This window comes from Leptosomus discolor, chromosome 1, assembly GCF_034619465.1.
Source record: "Leptosomus discolor isolate bLepDis1 chromosome 1, bLepDis1.hap2, whole genome shotgun sequence".
NCBI classification, from domain to species: Eukaryota; Metazoa; Chordata; class Aves; order Leptosomiformes; family Leptosomidae; genus Leptosomus; species Leptosomus discolor.
The window spans coordinates 98212529-98232911 of record NC_141391.1 but is presented as its reverse complement, the minus strand read 5'-3'; the positions used below and the strand labels follow the sequence as shown (position 1 = coordinate 98232911).

Here is a 20383-nt window from a genome sequence, read left to right as displayed (position 1 = left end):
TTTTTTTCTTACATATTCTGTGTCGAGCGTGCACATCATTTAGAAATTCTGAGCTAGCTGAGGTTCTCCCAGGAGACGCAATGCTTATTAACAGCATAACAAAAATACACTTCAGATAGCCTGTGCAGAAGTGCCAGCAATTTTGAAATTGCATTCAGGCAATGGCAAGGCCGTTTAGATACAAAAAAAGCTTTACAACTGTTCCAAATACTTACTAGTGGAAGACAGTTAACAGACGGGAAAAAATGGGGAGGTGTCCAAAACCAGCAATCCACCCTGGTGAGAAATCCAGCTGCTGGGAAGTGGAATGGTGCTGGAATTCATACCAGGTTGTTGTCTCTGGACACCAGTCAATGGACTCCATCTTTTATATCACCCTCCCGTTAGCCATAAGGATTCGGTATTTTTCAACTCCTTTTCTCTTGGCGGCTGGATATGGAGAAGGAGCTTTTTCTCTCACGTCCTTGCTGAAGAGCGCTTTCAAAGCTGTTGTCGAGGGGAAGAACATCACCACTCTACCCTACTCCTGCCTCCTGAAGGTCACCGTTGGGCAGAGAAAAATCGACCAGTCTACCCTTCCTCCAGCTGCTTAGCTCCTGCTGCACGGTTGTTTACTGTTGGGCCCTGAGCTGCTTATCTTCATAGTCTTCCTCCCCTTTGAATAACTTTAGTATTTACCTCTAGAATCATTGACTGCTTTCTTCTGTGCAGTCTTGGGAAACCAGCATGTTTGAAAAATCTTGAGAAAGACACCCCATTCCCCCCCTCCACCGCCGCAAATTTGAGATGACTATAAAAAAAGAGAACTAAAGAAAGAAATAATTGGGAGTTCTTTTCCTTGAAGTTAGTCGTACTTTTATGATTGTGTTTTCTGAGATTTTCCACATAGCCTCAAGGAATGGGGAAGCTATTTTTTTGGACGTTAAGATTTCAGGTAACAACTACAAGATTCCAGCTGCTCAGGCCTCGGGCTTCATGATACTCACAGATTTATGTGTGCTAATGTTAAGAGATTTGGCAGCACTTCAAGCAAGAGAGTGAAAACAACGTGTTTATTCTAAGCTTTGCTCTTGCCCTTTGACTCGATAGCGGCTGTGTGACTGGCCTGGCTGCTCAGCTCTGCTCTGCCGGAGCATGGGAAAAGTAGGAGCAGCAAAGAGACAGCTGGCTGGCTGCTGACTTAGAAAGACATCATTGCGTCACATCATGCTTGGTAAGTTATCTTTGCAATCAGAACGGCCAGGGCTTTCCCTTTTTTTTTTTTTTTTAAGCAGGAGGTAGGTGCTCCACAAATGGACCACGGGGATTCGGCCGTGTTGAGTGAAGTGTCCCATTTGTCAGTGGCAAGGTGGTTTTTCAGCCCCAGAATGTAATGCTTTTCTGACCCTTAAAAAAAAGGTGTCTCCTGGACGTCTTTCGAATCCCCTTTAAATGAACTGTTTGTAACCGTATTAGGATTTTCTTTTTCATTTTTAGTATGCGGATTGTTTGAATGGAAATATTAAAGCCAGCACAAGCAATAAAGACGGATTGCCAGTAAAATAAACAGTTTGGCCTCTGACTGCACAAAGGAAGCAGATCAAGTCAAGAAAACTTTTCCTAAAAGTCACTTCTCTAACTATAAGACTATTCTAATAGCTGCTTCTTATTTAAAACCTGTGCTGTTTTGTAGTCTTACTAATCCGCGCGTTTAACTCAGTGTGGAAGTGCAAGTTAATCGACATTCTGCTTCCAAAGTGGTACAGCATATTATGAAGGGCACTAAGCTGATAGGTGAAATAGAGTAAAAGTGAGTAGGGAGCAATACAGATGTACTTCTGAGAATCCAAGAAGGGTTTGCAAATGATAGGTAATGAACGAACATGAAATAGTATTTACATGCATATGGGTTGCTAGTAAAATTCTGGCTCTAGGTGAATCCCATGGAAAAACTATGACAGAGTTCTGTCATGCCAGACTTTCGCCTTGTCTCTTTAAAACTCTTATGGTGAAACTCATAGGGAGGTATGTCTTGCCCAGTTTGCATTTACTGTTGTAAAAGTATACATATGTAGAAGACTCACTGGTAGGAATCGCATATGGGACTCTATCCTTGAAGTCACTAAACTGGTGAGTGTATTTTGCACCTATTTATGCTGAGTGGGCTCAGCAACTTGCATGAGGAATGTAATGTCCTGAAGGGCTGACTTCATAATTTGCGGCTGCGTATATATTTCCTTTGTGAAACCACATTTATGTGTCTTTATTATTATTATTATTATTATTTTAAAGGTTTTTAACTATTCACAACTCCCATTTCTTTTTCCATAAGCCCTGCTACGCTATCTTCAGTATTCTGACTTTTTAGGTTTCAAATCTTGGCTATGGTGTTGAGGATCAGGTTGCCGGCTGGGGACATCTGGATGGGTTTGAGATCTGTGCATATCATAATCAAGCCTCTTAACTATTTTGAGTCCGTGTTTTCATTCCTCCTCTGCATTTTTCATTGTTTTATATCCTCTCCGTTTGTATAAGTGTATGCAATTATATAAAAATGGTTTCCTTATGCATGGTATGAATTTTTATAACTTTATATTCACTTTCTTTCTTCCTTTCCATCATCCCATTTCATGTTTAAATAGGTAGAATAAGTTAGGTTATATGTACAGAGGGACTGCTGCACCATGGACCGGAGCTCTAAGTATCTCTGTTAACACATGCTGTAGCCAAAGAAGTTTACAGCATGCAGAGGGAAAAGGTTATTGTTAGCGTAACAGAATAAGTATTAGGGTTAATATATAATGTATAGGTCTATGTAATGGATAGTTTTTATTCATCATAAAACGTTCAAATGACTTGCAGATGTATGACTGCTGCAGCTGTTGCAGACCTTGTAATGGCATTAGGCTCTGACTCGGAGACCAGCTCGTTTGCCAAGAGATTCTGGCAGTGGCTACAGCCGTGATATTCCCATTGAAAAAAGTATTGTCAGCAGTGGAGGTGGTGATACAAAACTGAACTGGAGTATGAGAAAGGAGCAAGGCTGGATCTAGGTATGACAGGAAAATGATGGTTCTGAAATTTCTTCTTTTTTTTTCATGTTTAACTGTATCTGTAGCATCCTACCACTCTGTGGTCTTACTAGGGGAGCTGCTGGGATTTATGGTCACCACAGATTCTGGCTATATGCAGCTTATGTTATACTAATTGGGGAAAACCCACAAAACTCCAAACCTTTGATCACGTAAAACTTCCCTCCTGAGTTTTAAAAGGAAAAAGCAAGTTACGGTCCCTACAAGCAGATAAAATTGAATCTCACTGTGCAAACGCAGCCTGTTGCGCAAACTGTGCAGCACGTGAGCTCGGCTACTTGCTGCCTATGGAGACTGTGCAGCCAGGGAATATGCTTACTTAGCAGTCAAAGGAAGGCCCTCATCCTATGGATGCATACAGCACTGAAGTAGTAGTGAGGAAGAAGCAAAATCCTCTGCATGTTTTGTGATTGTTTTCCTAGGTCTGATTGAAGTGAAGAAAATAATGAATATTGACATCCAAAACAGGAATACATTTTATGCGTGGGATGTCGTACTGAGATAAACACGCTGGGTTTGATACAGCTTTTTGATTCCTGTCCGACTGGAAAAGCAAAAGCATGATCATTTTTAGAAGAGAATTGGAGAAAGCACTGCAAAACAAACGCACAATTTTGACAGGGTTCGGTGAAAATACTCAGAAAGTAGGCCTGAGGGAAGCAAACCCCAGAGACAGCCAAACTGTAGATCTCTGAAATGGTGAGGGAGCGTAACAAGAGTTACCTCTCAATGAAAAGTGGATTTTGTCGCTGCCTTTTCTGATGCTCTAAACTACTTATGGAGCGTATGGGTTAGTTATGAAATGGGCTGCAATGCTGGCTCTATGAACAGTTACAAAGCCATAAGCGGTATTGTTTCTGGCACATTTTGAAAGGCCTCTGCTGATTCCAGTGTGTTCTTTCTGACGCTGTTCAATGTCATATTTATGAAAGTAAAGCTACCAAAATATACAGATTATTAGAAAAGAGATGTAATCTACATGAACTTCACTTATTAGATTTCAAAAACAAAAATTCCAGCCCTTACTGATGTGACTTACGCCTTACATGAGTAAAAGGGAATGAGTTGCTAATAGCTCTCTTCTCCTGGGCTCAAAATTCCTTGGATAAGAGAAATAAAACCAGCCAGCATGACTGCATAGGCCGTTGGCTGGGGCTGTGAGCTGGGACCTAGATCTACCCTCTCCCTGGTAAGTGTTGCTGCTCACTAGACTAGGGTTACTCGTTTAGTCTGGATGAGTCTTGGTCAGCAGCTGGAGAACTTTACCAAGGTCCCATCAGTGGGAAGCAGTGTGTGACAGCAGTGGGCTGTTGGGCACACCAAGCAATTCACCTGGCCTCACTTCAGCTCCTTCCTGGGAGCAAGATGTGAAGTATGGAGCTTTCTGATGGATGCAGGATGTGACTCGGCTTGGACATGGGGCATGAGAGCAATCAGGGCATGGTACAGGGAAAATTCTCTTTCTAGTCTGGTTCTGGATCAGATGTGCTTAAATAGTCCTACAGAGCATCGTGCCATCGTTGTCTGTGCTGGTCAATAAATACTGTACGCGATGAGGAAGAACCTCAGTAATGGATGGGTGCAGCTGCTGTTCCAGGGGGCCCTATAGCAATGTGGTCTGCAGATTTGTGGGATTTCATACACCCCTTCTATGGGAGGAGGCTTAAGTCCCTCCCTGGGAATCTGCACCCGCTCTGGGAAATAAACAGGATGTTGCAAACTGAAAAGAGCTGGGAAGTCACTGCCCTGCAGCTTCCAGGTTAGATGGTTCATGGGGGAGGTGGGTTTGTATCCTCAGGCATTTCACAGCTTTGAGAGCATGGGATGTGCCAGGGTGGCACAATGCATCTCTGTGCTGCAGATCCCCAACCCACGTCTGAATGGGCCAGCCTTTCTTGGAAGAAGGAGCAGACCTTGGCAGGGATACAACCCTGGATCCCAGAAGCAGGATTGCCTTGTAGCATAGCATTCAGTCTCAAGCTAATTTGCCTTGCCTCTCAGCCCACCAACAAACCTGGGCACAGCATGAGGTTGGTATTACTTCTGCTGCTTCCAGATCCAAAGCCGTTTCATGCAGAGCCAGTATAAGGATCTCCGTACCTTCTTGCTCTGCAAGCTGTTGACACATCCTTTCTTTCCTAGAATGTTTTCTCATCGATAGATCTTAGAAAAAAAGTCCAGAATGTCTCCTGTATCTCCTCTTTCTTGTGAAGAAAGGCTGACTTAGTCTGACTCCAGGAGAGATGCACTGGCCGGCAAAGAACATTATCGGATTGCAATCTGTAAATGTGTGCAAAAAAGGGAATAGTGGAATTAATGGAGGAGTCTACCAGTGGCCATTGAATATGATGGTCTGATTCCAACTTCTGATTCAGAAAGATGCTGACCACAAGAACTCCTAAAATACACCAGAGGAAGGCTGATCCTGTTGTTTTCGTGTTTCTTACACTTCTTCAGTAAGGACTTACCACTGCCCACTGTTGGACTCAAGGTAGTTTGACCCACATGTACATGTGGAAGAATGGATTGCCCTGCGTTTAAGAACAGGGTGCGAGCTAGGTCCATCCAGGCAGTCATGCATGCGCGTGTTAGCCTTGTACTCAGATGAGAACAGCCCTTCAAGTCAAGGAAGAGCTTGAAAGCATTTGCTGCCCCAAACATGCCCCTTCAGCTGATCCAAAGCCTGGTCCAGATCCCTGGCTGGTCCAAAAAGGAAAGGCTTCAGCTAGATGCGGTGGTAGGAATGTGTGTCACATCTGGAACATCAGTGGATGTGGGCCTGGAGGATATGGTGCAAGTACTGCAGTGTGGACCATCAGAGACTTGTCTACTTTCAGCCCAGGAGTGGGTGTGCGTGGTAGTTTCCACAAATCCCAACTTGGCAGAGACGAGAAGGGGAACGTTTGTGGGACGCTTCTGCCCTTGGCATTTCCTATTTGCTTTTAGCTCAGGGCAGACATCTGTGTGGAGCTCAGCTTTTCTTTTGCTTTGCGCTAGGAGCTCAGGTGCCTGGCTAGACAGTTGCATTAGGCAGCAAAGCACCTAATCCTCACTGAAGGCCACCTAATCCTCTCAGCTTAATGGCCTTCTACTGCTTCAGATAGTCCCTTCTTTATTTTTTCCTATATTTGCTCAGCAATTGAATTCTTTCCTCTTCCATTTGCAAAATAGTGTCGGGAACAGGCTGGCTGTTCTCATTCCCTGTTACCAACACCTCTCAGTTCTTCTGGGCTCCAAAATGCAGAAAGCCATAAAAGCAGCTGGAAGTAAATGAGTAACGGTGAGGAAAGACAGGTCTCTATGGACTGAAGAAAGTGCTCTGTAGACCAGTGTTTGAGAACCTCTCATTAACGCTTCCTGGTTATTTCTTCTGCGTTTCACTTCACCAAATCCAAATCCCACTAAAGCCAGTGGGAATTGTTCCACTGACTTCTGTAAGAGTTGGATCTAGCCCTTGGTCTGGAAGGTAAAACTAGTCTCACTGGTTTTCTTTTATTTCAGTTGGTTTCACTTTCGGCTTCTCAGCTCCCAGAGTAACATGAATGCATTTGTCTACCTTTAGCCTGTACCCGGGGCTAAACGTAACAGTTGCTCTATCACCCGTTGAACCCTCACCAGTCAGGGAGGGGAATCGGGGAAAAAGGAGAGAGGACCCATAGGCTGAAGTACAACAGATTTAATGAAACCACCAGCAGTACAAACAGAAAATACTTAGCCAAATGAATATACTGTTGTCAGAGCAGTCCTCAGCAGAAGCAGAGGAGCAGGAGGCACCCCAGCAGGAATAACCTCACAGGAGCTCCCTCTCCTCCCTAAACCTCCTCCCTTTGTAATGCCTATGACATTACGGTACGGGCTACACCTGTAGCTAAGTCAGTTTGGCCACCCTGGCTGGCTTGAGCCTTTGATTCTATCCCAGACAAACCAGGACAGCATTCTTAGTCCTCCGTGGTGAGATTCATACAAAATATTCTCTTTTTACATTTTTTGTAAAATAAAAATCAAGATGAGTATTAGCAACTGCGCCTCTGTCCTTCTGCCCTTTTGCCCTGTTTTTTGCCCCGCCCCAAACCCCCGAGGTAAATGAAAATTATGAAAATGTCTTTTTAATTACAACACATTTTTGAAGAAACTTTGCAGTCAAACAACAAGATACTCTCAACTTTTGGCACCATTAAAAGCAGACAGTTTGCCCTCAGAAGGTAATCTGTTTATAGTATCTGAAGTGGAAAAAAGATACATAGGGTGGTGAAAGATGTTTTTTCCATCACCATGGAACTCCTCGCACAGTTCCCAGGGCAAGGCATTGCACATGGGGAGGTGACAGTGGATTTCTACACCACAGCTCAATCTTCAGCTTTTAAGTGGAAGCTGTACTTTTATGATAAGATCTTTTTCCTAAAATAGCAGTTTGTTCAAATTAACATCTCCGATAGCAGAAAAGGAGCAATGTAGAGTGTGGTACTACAGAACATACAGAAGGGAACATTATCTTATAGAGCTTTGGGGTTTTATCCTCCAGATCACTCAAAATTCTTTCCAAGTAACGTGTTAAGATAGTGGTAATGCAGTGACTCAACCATATAAACAGATGGAGTGAGTAGTATGCAGCCAATGATTCAGCTGATGTACAGCTCTGGAAATTCAAATTTGATTTAACAAGAGGAGAAATGTTGAATAAGACATTTACAACTTTACCTTTTTTGAAGGAGGCTTTAAGTACAGTGATTTTTCTACCGAACAGAGAGGGTGGAAAAACATAGGACAATAACAGCTCGTCAAAAGGACGGCATCTTGAGCCCCACACAGAAACTCCTTGCAGCAGTACTGCACTGCAGTGCCAGCTCTTGGTCCGAGCCCAAGTCCTGCTGTGGGACATGAGCTCTTAATTTCTCCAGAGGGAGTGTTCCCAGCTGAGTTACACAAATCTCCATGATCTAGTTCAAGCAAAGCTTGACATTTATTTAGCCTGACTTAACTCATTAATTTCAGCTTTAAAATCTTAAAAGCCATATCCATTATAAAACAAGTCATACATTTTTCCCAGGCTCTTCCTGTACCACGTAAAGTTGTGGCTGCAGATGTGAATGTGCTACGCCTGCAAACAGGGCGCACAGAGGTTGCTTTTTGGAATGTTCTCCAAACAGCCAGAGGACATCTAAGTCATTGACATGGCTTCTTACATACTTTTTTTTTTTTTCCCTTGGAGTGACAGAAGAAGCTGGTTTGCTTATTGCTCCCATTGTTAAGAGATCAGCACTTAAAAACTCACCTGATTTTTACGGGAATCCGGGGAAAACCCTGCTCTGTTTAGATTATTCCAGTCCTATCACTGCAATTACAGTCTTTATTCAGTAAGTTATGAGTACAGATTACTGCCACCTACATGGAAGCCCATCCCTTCACCTCTAGGTAAATGTTTCCTTTGAAAGCTTAATTATGAAAGAATTGCAAAGCACACAATCAAGAGGCATGAGAAGTCTCCTTTTTTCTGAAGAGGTTAAATGTATATGAATATTATGCCCATAGCTGTAATATTTAGAGCTTGGAAATTACTAAAGGAGATCAGAGTAAGCCTAATTCATCTAGCAACTGCATGTAGAACACAGTTTTGCCCTCCAATACTTTTACACAACCCTACTATCACTAAATTGCAACTGAAAGCGTGTTTCAGGGAATAGATTTGGGAGAGTGCTTTTCACATTTGGTGAGACAGGACCTTCATAGCTTAGTGTTTGCAGATATTTGGTCCAACTGTGAGGAATGCTCTTATGGATCTGGGACTATTCTCAGTAACCAAGTAAGGTCCTACTGACTCTACAAACATACCTGTGCATGCTTTAAGTAATGAGCTGTACTTAAGCAAATCTTAATCTCAGTATTCTGTTATTTGCAGTTACAAGCCTAAATATTACAGAACCTCTTTTTTACACACTTGTAATTTGTGATTACAAAGTATTAAAATGGCATTTCATTCACCCTGGCATGTAGCTTTTGCTTTTTTAGAAAAAAAAAGCAGGCCTCTCACCATTGCATTTAAATGAGTATACACATACCAATGGAAGTCTGTAGCATAAAACTACATCAGTTGTCCAATAATCCTTATAAAATGTGCAGTATGGAGAATTTCCTCATGATTGCGGTCTTCCGTCCTAGGTATTGGACCCTAGTCCTTTTGCAGAACTGATGAGGGACAACACAGTTTCTTTGGACAATTAGAAAAAAAGGAAGAAGCGGGTACCTGTCCTTTCCCTTTTTGTATGGGTTTTGTTTTTTGTTGTTTGCCTTTGAATGACTTGTCTCAGTTACTTCTTCATTCTTTTCCCCTGCTGCTCTTCTCCTCCCAGCTCCTTCTGTTTTCCAAATGTTGCAGGCTTCTCTCAAAAGCCTTGTAATTTTTAGTGCTTTTCTTAAATCTTCATCTCCTGGAGTCATTTCAGCTGTGATATTTTAAAAATTAGCCTTAGCTTTCGAGCCTGTAGAGGCTGTGTCAGAGAGAACTGAAGACAAAATGAAAAGCAGGGACCTCTCGACAGTGGTTGGGAACAGTGCATTCAGTGAGTTTAGAGACTGGCAGCTGCAATGCACAGGTTAGATCAAGCGTTTTAGGTTTTAGGTTCCTTTCGTATGGGAACAAGGTTTATATGGTCAAGTCATGTAGGTACAGGTATATTTGGGGGTGTATCCATGTTGTTCAATAACATTTGAACCTAGTGACTTACTCCAGATAGGATTAAAGCTGTCAGAATAATGTAGTTCCTGCAACTTTAATAAAAATAAGTTGTGGAGCAGGAAAGATGTATCATGCGCTCCCCAAATGATGGAAAGTCTGCAGCAGCAGCTCTTAGGCAACAGCATCCACTGACTAAAGAGAGACCTCATGTATGCCACAACCTTGGAAGAGATTTCAGTTAAAGCTTGCGCCTCAGACCTTAAAGTTAACAAATCATGAGGCACAAATGTGTGGGGAAGCAAGCTTTCTTAATTCTGGTGCTTGGGTAGTCACATGCTTTAAGATCGAGGGAGTTAGAATGTTTATTGATATCATGAAAAGCCTAAGAGGCTGAGGAGAGTAAAGGATGAACTGCGGGATAAATTACAAAGGAGACCAAGAGATAGGATTACTGGGGTGAGAGGAAGACAGCAGATGAGGAATTTCTACACCTGTCATTTGTGAGGGGGGAGCTGAGGAAGAGAAGGTGGCAGGCAGGAAGGGATGGAAAAGCAAAGGGAAGCAGGAGGAGAAAAGAAAATTCAAGTTGGGAAAGGGATCAACAAAGGCTTTGAAGATCACTGGGAGAAGAGATTAAACAGAAACTAAATTAGTTTGAATTTAATCTGCACTTTCTCAGAAGAAATTGGTGAACTCCTATCCAAAGAAGTGCAGGCATGGCAGAAGGAGAACAAAGGGTTTGCAGGGAGAATCCAGCTTGAAGAAGAGGCAGGTCTGGGCACGGGAACCAGTTAATTTTAAGCACTGTTTAGTGAATGTGTCACTAATGAATGTGTCAGGGATAATGAGAGATTAAATTTGTGGTAGAAGAAGCCAGCCTGGCCACAGGAACTCTGTTAGAAGCATTGTTACACGGTGCAAGAGCAGAAATAGAGAAAGAGGCTCTTGTGAGTAAGACGAACTGAGAGTTGTACTTTTAAAAAAATCTTGTTTATACAAGTCATTCACATGAACTTTGAGACCCGATTCACACATCTGAGCACTCTGGATTAGCATAGTTCATTTTCTTTCCCACCCTCTCTGCTAGGTGTACAAGTTCCTTCTCTGTTCCCAAGCCTGATGTCCACGTGGTTCTGACTGTACGGGGAAAAATGGCTCCAAAATGAACTCCTGTAACGGCTCCAGGCGGTCTAGCGAGAGGCTGAAACGACTGTTTTGTTAGTGGACAAATGGTGGCAGTGTGCACAGAGTGACTAGATTCCTGAAGACCGAGAGCAACTGTGTTGGCTGAGCAGGGTCTTGGCACAGCAGCTATGCTCGGAGGACTGAAGGCAGACCTGGCTTGCAGGGATGTTTAAGTAGCTGTTTCTATCGCCAGACTGGTAGCCAGATCTTCTTTTAAGTGGCCTGGCCCGGGAAAGTGGTATACAAAACAAACTAGGCGGCTTGCTACAGTTAAACCAACGGGAAGAGTGCCATGGACCTGGAAAAAAATGTAGGGCAGTCCCACTTCACTGGGGTACGGGAGAATCAGGTAGATTCCCAGCTGCTGTTCTGCAGAGGGATTACAAAACCTGCAACTAAACCTGCTTTGGTTGTGAGCTGAGCTTCCTAAAACGAGATTTGCTCTGCATCTATCAGCTTCTTCCCCACCTTGATAACATTTACCCTCAAAGAAAGAGGTTGCCAAGATGATCTTTCAGAAGAATGAGGAGTGAGGTAGAGATGACAGATCACCTAAGTGACCCGACTGAAAGGTGCGCATTCAAGCCCTTTTGTACAGCAGAGAATCTGCAAGAAACTTTTAAAAGTATCCCAAGAGGAAAATGGCGAAGCCACAAGGCACTCATCTGTCTGAAAGCACATCTCCCCGATACTCCTGCTCCTGCAGAGCAGTTTAGGGCAACAGGGCATATTTACCAGTGGTAAAACACGAGGGAAGAGCTGGGATAGTGCTTCTTCCAAGCGGAGTTTCAGTAAAAGACAGACATCTGTACCCAGCACCTTCATTTCGGATCATGGCAGGACCTCAGGGCGGGATCCTGGGGGTATGCTGGTGGCAGCGCAGGGTCCGTCCTCACACAGTGGGGCCGGGGTGTGGAGGAAGGCGGGAGCAGCTTTGGGGGAGGAAGGGTCACAGTACGGCAAAGGATCTGCCGAGCAGTTTCGCCGGGCAGTTGCGTTTCAAGGCTGAGGAGAACTTCCCCCCGCCGAGTTTCTGGGACGCAGGCCTCTACAGCATTCGGGGACGGCTCCAGTGAGACCCCCGGCTGCCTCCACCGAGGCTCCCAGCCTCAAGGGCTCTTCCCGGGCACGCCTTCCCGCCCGCAGCCCTGAGGGAGAGCAGCGGGCCCTGCCTGAGGAGAAGCGGCGGGGGGCCGCCCCCTCACAGCTCCTGTCCTCTTCCCCCCTCCGTGGCGGAGCCACTTGGTATCTCCCTCCTCCACTCAGCTCCCCCGAGGAGGTGGTTTCGCCTCCCTCCTCCCCTGACCCGGGGGAGGGGCGTGGCCGGGTCCGCACGGGCTTCCCCGCCCTCGTCCTCCATATTCATGAGCGTGAGCCGGGAGGCGCCGGCGTAGGGAGGGGGCGGGCGGTCGCCCCGCCCCGCCGCTGTGGCAGAGGGGCGGGGCGACCGCTCGCCTCCTCCCTACGCCGGCGCGTGCCCCGCCCACCGCGGTGAATATTGATGAGGCGTGATGCGCGGCGTGGTGTCGTCTCGGGCGGCGCGGCCGGCGATTGGCCGGGTGCGTGTGTGCGCGGTGACGCGTGTCGCGGCGGTGCGGGTCCCGATTGCTGCAGCCGCTTGTCAGTGTGACGAAGATTGGCACCCAGGTAAGCGCTGTCACTCAAACCCGCTCCCAACCAGCCAGCCAGCCATCCATCACGGCGCGCCCGCCGCCGCCGCCGCCGGCCGGGCCCAGGCGTACCACCAGACCCGGGGGGGGGTGGTTGGGGAAGGAGCGGGAGGGCGAGCCCGTCAGGCGGGGAGGGGGCACCCCCCCCACACACAGACACACACTCCGCGACTCGCCCAGAGGGGGGTTAGGGGCGGTGGCGGGCAGGCGCGGGGAGGGGAAGGGAAGGGAAAGGGGGGCGGGGGGGGGGAGCGAGGAAAATTCTGGAACGGCCGCCGTGTAACCGTTGTCTCTTGTGGGGGCGCGCGCCGCGCGGGCGCGCGCGGGGAGGGGAGACGGGGCGGGAGGGAGCGCGGGACGCGGCTCGGCGCCGCGCGGAGGGAACGCGGCGGCGGGAGGAGGAGGAGGAGGAGGAGGGAGAGGGGGCGACGGGAGGCGACGTGATATTTAAAGGGCCAGCGCCGCGTTGGCAGCCGTTCCTTTCGCGGGGGGTGGGGGTGGGGGGTGTTGCGGAGGGCAGAGCAGAGCAGAACGCAGCGCCCGGCGGGGGCTCTCCGGGGTCTTCCTCGCCTCCGCCTCCCCAAGCCCCGCCGAGCCGGCACGACCCAGCCCAGCCCGGGGAGCCCTCGCCCTATGGCGGGGATCAAACCGTCGCGGCAGCTGCTTCGCCTCCGCACCTGCCCCGGCCCGGCTGGGTGCGGCCCCTGGGCGGCGGGGGGGGGGGGGGGGGAAGCCGGGGGCGGGGGGTGCTGCTGACAGCAACCGGTACCGGCGGGGGTGGTGGTGGGGTGACGACCCCCAGACCCTGCCCCCGGCCCTGGTGGCGGCGAGGTCAGGCGGGGCCCGGCCCGGCCCCCGGGAGAGCGGGGGCTGGCGCGTTTTTGCCCGTGCTTCGCCCCCCCCCCCCCCCCCCTCCCGCCTCCCCACTTATTCATAGAAAGCAGGTCCTGTCAGCGCCGGCACTTGGGGCAGTGTGCGCGGTTCCGGCGTGAGGTGGTGTCTTCCCCTTTTTTTTTTTTTTTCTTTTTTTTTTTCTTCTCTTTATTTTTGATGTGACCTCATTGTCTCCTGGCTCGGTTACGAGTAGAGGCTTCTTGACACCTAAGACCGAGGCTTCCTGAGTGTTTACACAGCCGCAATTAGGAGCTGAAACTTGACGTTGCCCAGAGGCCCTGCTTATGATGTGTGTAAACAATAATAAATTAAGTGCTGGTTTTATCCTGAAATATTGCCTCAATTAGCCACATGTCCCGGGTCTCGGTGGAGTAGTGGATAGCTTTCCCTCATTCCCACAGCGCCAGCTGTATGGCCCAGAGTTCATCAGTTAACAGCATAAGTAGTTAACACGTCCATGTGACACTTCTCTGTATAGTTTATCACTATCTTTTTTTTTTTTTTTTTTTAAATTTCTTTTATATTTTCTGTTGTCCTAAATGGGAACATACAATATAATTTTAGAGACACAGTCACAGTATTTGGTTTTTTTTAATCTGCTGCTGCAGTTTGTGCCCCCTTTTATGTCTAAGTAAGTAATCAGTATGGTTTTGGGAGGGAGAATGAGACTCCAGATCTGGTGTGACACCCCTTATAAGTGAATTTTTAGGCCATGCAATGAATTACTACTTTTTTTTTTTTTTTTTTTTTTCTCTTTGTCACGTGCAGTTAAGAGATGTCCAGGCAAGATTCATTTTTGTCCTTGTCCCTATTTGGAATATGATCTGTGTGTTCTATTAAACAGATGACAGGAATAGGGAGCATGGACAATACATTCTGGTCTGGGGATGTTGGAAAACACTTGAGCCAGCATCCTATGGAGGACAGCAGGAGGGTGTAGATCATTTTCAGTGTGTGCTAAATGTCTCATCTAATTTTTTTTTAAAAATAATCCAAATAATTTTTTCTTAATCTTTACAAAAACATGCACATATAGTTAGTTCGTAGTACTTTTATTTCATAATTTTATTCTTGGGACTGCTCTGCACAAAGTTTTGCCAGTGTAGATTGTCTGATGAGGGGAATTGTAACAACTGTAGCTTAAGAAGTTTATGCACCTCGCCATTCTCTGTACGCCGACTACATTTACAGGTTGTTCCCTTTCCTCTGCAGGATGTGACTGTTCATGGTCTGCCTGTGCTATGGGGTTATATCACTTCAGTTACACGCATGTAGTTGTAGTCATACAGCTTCTGCAGCTGGGTGAGCGCTGAAGTCTTGTTTAAGAACAAGTCCTGGTTAGTCCCTGTTAGCTGCATGGACAAATTTGTGGATTATACTAAACCAGGAAACAAATGGTTGTGAAACCCTTCTGTCTATTTCCAGACCATGTAATTGCTAAGAGTATCAAGCAACAGCAAATGCATTTTGATTGCATTTCCTAAATAGCTCTGGAAAATAAAAATGTAGAATTATCCTTTTCTGAGTCTGTATGTAAACATATACAACCATTACATTTAAGTTTTTGAAAACTTGTGAGGAAGAAAACCCAAAACATTTCACATTTATTCAGTTTGAAGAAACAATTTCACACTTTTTGGTATGTCCTTATTCGTAATCTATCCAAAATAAGTAGTTCCGATGTATTTTTTTTTTTTTAATGTATCTTCAGTTTACTTTATGAAGTGTATACTATATTTTTGGACTGTTACTGCTTTACATATTTTCTTGTCATTGTATGATTAAAGTAGCCACAGGAGAACTTCAGTGTAGGTTTCACATTTTCTTAACTTAAGCTGCCGTTAAATGGATCTGTGCTTTTCACCGCTTACTTCATTCGCGGGTAAAGTCAGGTAGTGTAGAGGCTGTTGCACGGCACTGAGGCTTTGAAGACTGGTACTGTTGTCATTGATCTCTTGAGGGATTTTGGGGCATGCAACTTTTTTTATCTGTGCCTGTGTATCCTTCTCTACATGAACTAAATACGAATACTTGTCTCATCTGAAGTGGGCCTTATTATCATGTAGTTAAAGTGCTTTGCTCGACTGGAATTTATCTTGTACCATTTCCTATGTGCAAATAGGAAAGCTGCGAATTCTTCACATTTTGTGTATGTTGTTGTTACAGTTGGTTTTGGGGTTTTATTTTGTATTTGGAAGTTTCGCTTTGGCGTGTAAAGTGTTAGTCTAGTATTAAGTACCTTACAGCCTTGATTTGTGCTCTTTCTTAATCTAGATCCCATTTTAAAGATTCGGATTGTCTGTTGAATGTAAAAATAACGAATTAGAACTAAGTCCTTGCAGTCTTCCATTAGTACAACCGAAAGGAGTTTAGAATGAATGAAATGTATGTGTTTATTCTAAATACCTCAGTTGTATTAAATGGGTATGTCATCTAGAAGCTGTACTTTCAGAGTTTTGCTTTCCGACTGTGTTTTTCTCATACCTTTCCCTGTGCTGTAGATGCAGTGCTGTAAAAAAGTCATAATAATTCTGATTGCTACCACAGCAAGTTTAGAAGTGTTAAGGAGCAATTCCATCTCCTGGAAAAGAATAACTCTCTTGCTATTATTAGGCCCTGTACTAACGGCCAAGGGTGAATGATCCACAGAACCACTACTGTGATAGTGGAACTGCTTGTTCTAATGGCTCTGTTAATGTCCTGAATGAAGAGAGATGTAGTCCAAATTGTATTTCAGAATATTATGTAGTGGTCTGGGAGCCAACTGTTATCTCTGCAAAACTGGCACACACGTGAATAAAGCAGATTAATATTTTTATTTTGGTGTAAGAAAGACGGATTTATTTTTTGTGTGTGTGAAATCTGAAATTCCGCAAACGTTACATCTCTCTTGTAGCAGCTGGTTGCTTCAGTCTCACTTGTTAAACGAGTCTGTAGGTTTACAAATGATAAGTCTCTGGGGGGGGGTTATTTTACCACAGCTCAGTGCTGAACAAAATGTGAACCAACTTACCGCTCTTCTGAGCAAGAGGATTCCAAGAGGAAGGAAAAAAAGCTGCTGATAGGGTTTTTTCCTTTGCTTACTTGGTGCCAGTTGTTACCCAAGTATTTTACCCAGACCATTATAGCTCTCCCTGAGATAACTGAATGCCAAAGTATTCACGTTTGTTAGCAGGTTCTTCACTTCGTTTGGTAAGATTGTTTCATGTCGTAACTGTGGAATGTGGGTATCATCAAATGGAACTACCGGTGGGGCAGAAAATAAAATAACGACACCAAGAATCTGGGAAATACCAGTCTTTGTTGGTAGTGGAGCACTGACGTGCTTTTATGAAGTTGGTGGTTCCCCTGCCAGCAGCGTGGGGATACCAAGTTGTATATGTTTCTGAAGGGCAAAAAGGAAGTTGGTGTTAGAAGTGGAAATAAAACTTAGGTCTCCTTGTCGTCACATGCTTGCTTATCATCCTTCTTTGTGAACATGCTTGCTTGTTTTTAATGTAGCAACTACTCCAGGCCATGATGTTCCTGGTTTTTTCTACATATGTGTATAAAAGACGTGTTTGCTGATAAACAGGAAGGCCATTTAAGTATGTAGTCAAAAGGTGATTCTTGGAAAATGGGAGTGAACTGACTGTGATAATCATGCGCTGTCCCTTAGCCTGCTGTACCTATAGGTCTGTAACCGTCATCTTCTGCAGCTGACAGTAAATTCCGGCAAAAAAAGTAGAATATGATAGCTTACTGCTGGTGAACTGAAAGATTAATCCTTTTTTTTTTTTTTTTTTAAACCACCAGATTCCAGTTTATATTTTATTTGTTAGCTTTTAGAATTGCCTGTGTTTTTTTTTTTTTCTTGAGGACAGAAGAAGGTAGGAAATGGGGCTATACTTCACATCCTGCTTAGCTTTTTTCGAATTACATAGCAAATAAAACAAAGGGAAAAGGATATTATAATACTTACTACTAAGAGTCCAAGTCTTTTATATTCAGAGGAAATGGGGGCAATTATAAGACAGAAATTGGAGCTTTATACGTGCTTAACATCCCTAGAGAACAGGGGGACAAAAACGTGTGTGCTATGTTGTATGTTTTTGTAACTGAAGACCTTCTAGGTCAGTCTATGATCACTTAATTTATATGTGTTCTAGCCCATTTTTATGTGTCCCATGTCATGATCATAGATCATGTGTTCACTTCTGGGCCCCCCAGTTCAAGAGGGACAGGGAGCTACTGGAGAGAGTCCAGCCGAGGGCTACTAAGATGATGAGGGGACTGGAGCATCTCCGCTACAAGGAAAGGCTGAGAGACTTGGGGCTCTTTAGCCTAGAGAAGACTGAGAAGGGACCTTATAAACACTTATAAATATCTGAAGAGTGGATGTCAAGAGGATGGGGCCAGGCTCTTTTCAGTGGTGCCCAGTGACAGGACAAGGGGCAACGGGCACAAACTGGAGCACAGGAAGTTCCGCTTGAACATGAGGAAAAACTTTATATTAAGGGTGACAGAGCACTGAAACAGGCTGCCCGGGGAGGCTGTGGAGTCTCCTTCTCTGGAGATATTCAAAACCCACCTGGATGCAGTCCTGTGTGTCCGGCTCGAGGTGAACCTGTTTTAGCAGGGGCGTAGGACTAGCTTATCTCCAGAGGTCCCTTCCAACCCCTACTGTTCTGTGATTCTGTGAATTACAGAGTGGTTTGGGTTGGAAGAGACCTTTAAAGGCCATCTAGTCCAACCCCCCTGCAGTGAGCAGGGACACCTTTAGCTGGATCAGGTTGCTCAGAGCCTCTGAAGAACTTGAATGTTTCCAGGGATGGGCCTTCTACCATCTCTCTGGGCAGCCTGTTCCAGTGTTTCACCACCCTCAGTGTAAAACATTTCTTCCTTATATCCAGTCTGAATCTGCCCTCCTTTAGTACAAAATCATTACCCCTTGTCCTATTGCAGTAGGTCCTCCTAAAAAAATTGTCCCCACCCTTCCTGTAGCCCCCTTTGAGCACTGAAAGGCCACTATAAGGTCTCCCCGGAGCCTTCTCTTCTCCAGGCTGAACAACCCCAACTCTCTCAGCCTGTCCTCACAGGGTAGGTGCTCCAGCCTCCTGATCATCTTTGTGGCCCAACTCTGGACCCACTCGAGCAGCTCCATGTCTTTCTTGTGCTGGGGGATGCAGAGCTGGACACAGCACTGCAGGTGGGGTCTGAGCAGAGTAGAGGGGGAGAATCGCCTCCTTTGACCTGCTGGCCACCCTTCTCTTGATGCAGCCCAGGATGTGATTGGCTGGCTGGGCTGCGAGCGCACACTGCTGGCTCATAGTCAGTTTTTCATTCACCGACACCCCTGAATCCTCCGCAGGGCTGCTCTCAATCTATTCATCATCCAGCCTGTATCTGTGCTTGGGGTTGCCCCCACCCAGGTGCAGGACCTTGCACTTGGCCTTGTTGGACTTCATGAGGTTTGCACGGCCCCACCTCTCAAGCTTGTCCAGTTCCCTCTGGATGGCCTCCTGTCCCTCAGGTGTGTCACCCACACCACACAGCTTGGTGTCATCTGCAAACTTGCTGAAGGTGCACTTGATCCCACTGTCTGTCAGTAATGAAGATATTAAACATTGCTGGTCCCAGTACAGATCCCTGAGGGATGCACCTTGTCACTGATCTCCATTTGGACATCGAGCCATTGACCTCTACCCTCTGGATGTGCCCATCCAACCAGTTCCTCATGCACCAGTCTATCCTTCAAATCCACATCTATCCAATTTAGAGAGAAGGATGTTGTGGGGGATCGAGTCAAAGGCCTTACAGAAGTCCAGATAGACGACGTCCATAGCTCTTCCCTTATCCGCTGATGTAGTCGCTCCATCATAGAAGGCCACTAGGTCAGTTAGGAGAAAACTTGCCCTTGGTAAAACCATGCTGGCTGTCTTGAATCACTTCCCTGTCCTCCACGTGCCTTAGCACAGCTTCTAGGAGGATCTGTTCCATGATCTTCCTAGGCACAGTGGTAGTGATGATAGCAGCGATGCAAGGAGTGAGGTTACCTGGTTATTTTTTTATTTTGAGATGTTGTTTTCAGTAACTTATTTCTTAGTCATAGTGAAATTTGCTATGATGAATACGTTTGAGCAGGGTTATTCCTGAAACTTTAAGCTAAGATGACTCAGCATTTTGAAAACTACTTTTAAGAGAAAGTAAATACGTTAAAAGAGTGGGGAAAAAATGCTTGTTTGCCTTATTTAAGAGCGTATGAACACTTGAGTTCTGGAATTTAGCATTGCAGAGGAGAGAGGGAAGGAGAGTGTAAGCATTCACACAGAGTGCATGGCTGTTCCTTGAGAAACTCCAACAAATCATAAGCTCTTGAAAAACTGTTTCGTGCATGTTACTCTGCAAATTTATTAACTAAAGTATCTGAATAGTCCATGTAACGCAAGTATCTTCCTGTGTGTTGGTCCTTGGCATGTCACCTGACTGTGCAGTCATCATCTGGACCAAGTAGTTAAGCATGATGCATCCCACAGCAGTAGGTGATGGGTAAGTTTAATCCTAAGTAGTCTTTCTTTATCTGTGCTCCTCCCCCAACCCCAGAACACTTAGGCCACAGTCCTGCTCATGGAGGGATGAAGACTGGTGTTCAGGGAGAGGTGAGGAACAGAGATGGAAGCTTCGTGGAAATGCAGTAGGCCTGAGAACCTGAAAAGGATGGTGCTAGCAAAATTACAGCTGGTCGGAAGTGGGGGGAACAAGAGAGGGCAAGAGGTGAGAAAGAGGACAAGCTGAACGTTGGTGTGGAAGGAACAATGGGGAAGGGTAGTATGAGGCTGAAGAGCAGAAAGAACGTGGGTAGAAAAGTAAGAGTGCGAAGAGTGTTGGCAGCCGGAACAGAAGAGGCTAAC

At 45.6% G+C, this 20383-nt stretch overlaps 1 protein-coding gene across 1 annotated transcript in view; it reads left to right on the top strand.

Annotated features, from left to right (window-relative positions):
• Positions 1-12518: 12518 nt before the first annotated feature.
• PKNOX1 (PBX/knotted 1 homeobox 1) overlaps positions 12519-20383 on the top strand; it is a 47062-nt gene continuing 39197 nt past the window's right edge. The window contains exon 1 of the mRNA XM_086477575.1: positions 12519-12576. The gene's annotated coding sequence lies outside the window, so the exon portion shown is untranslated. The remainder of the gene's footprint in view (positions 12577-20383) is intronic.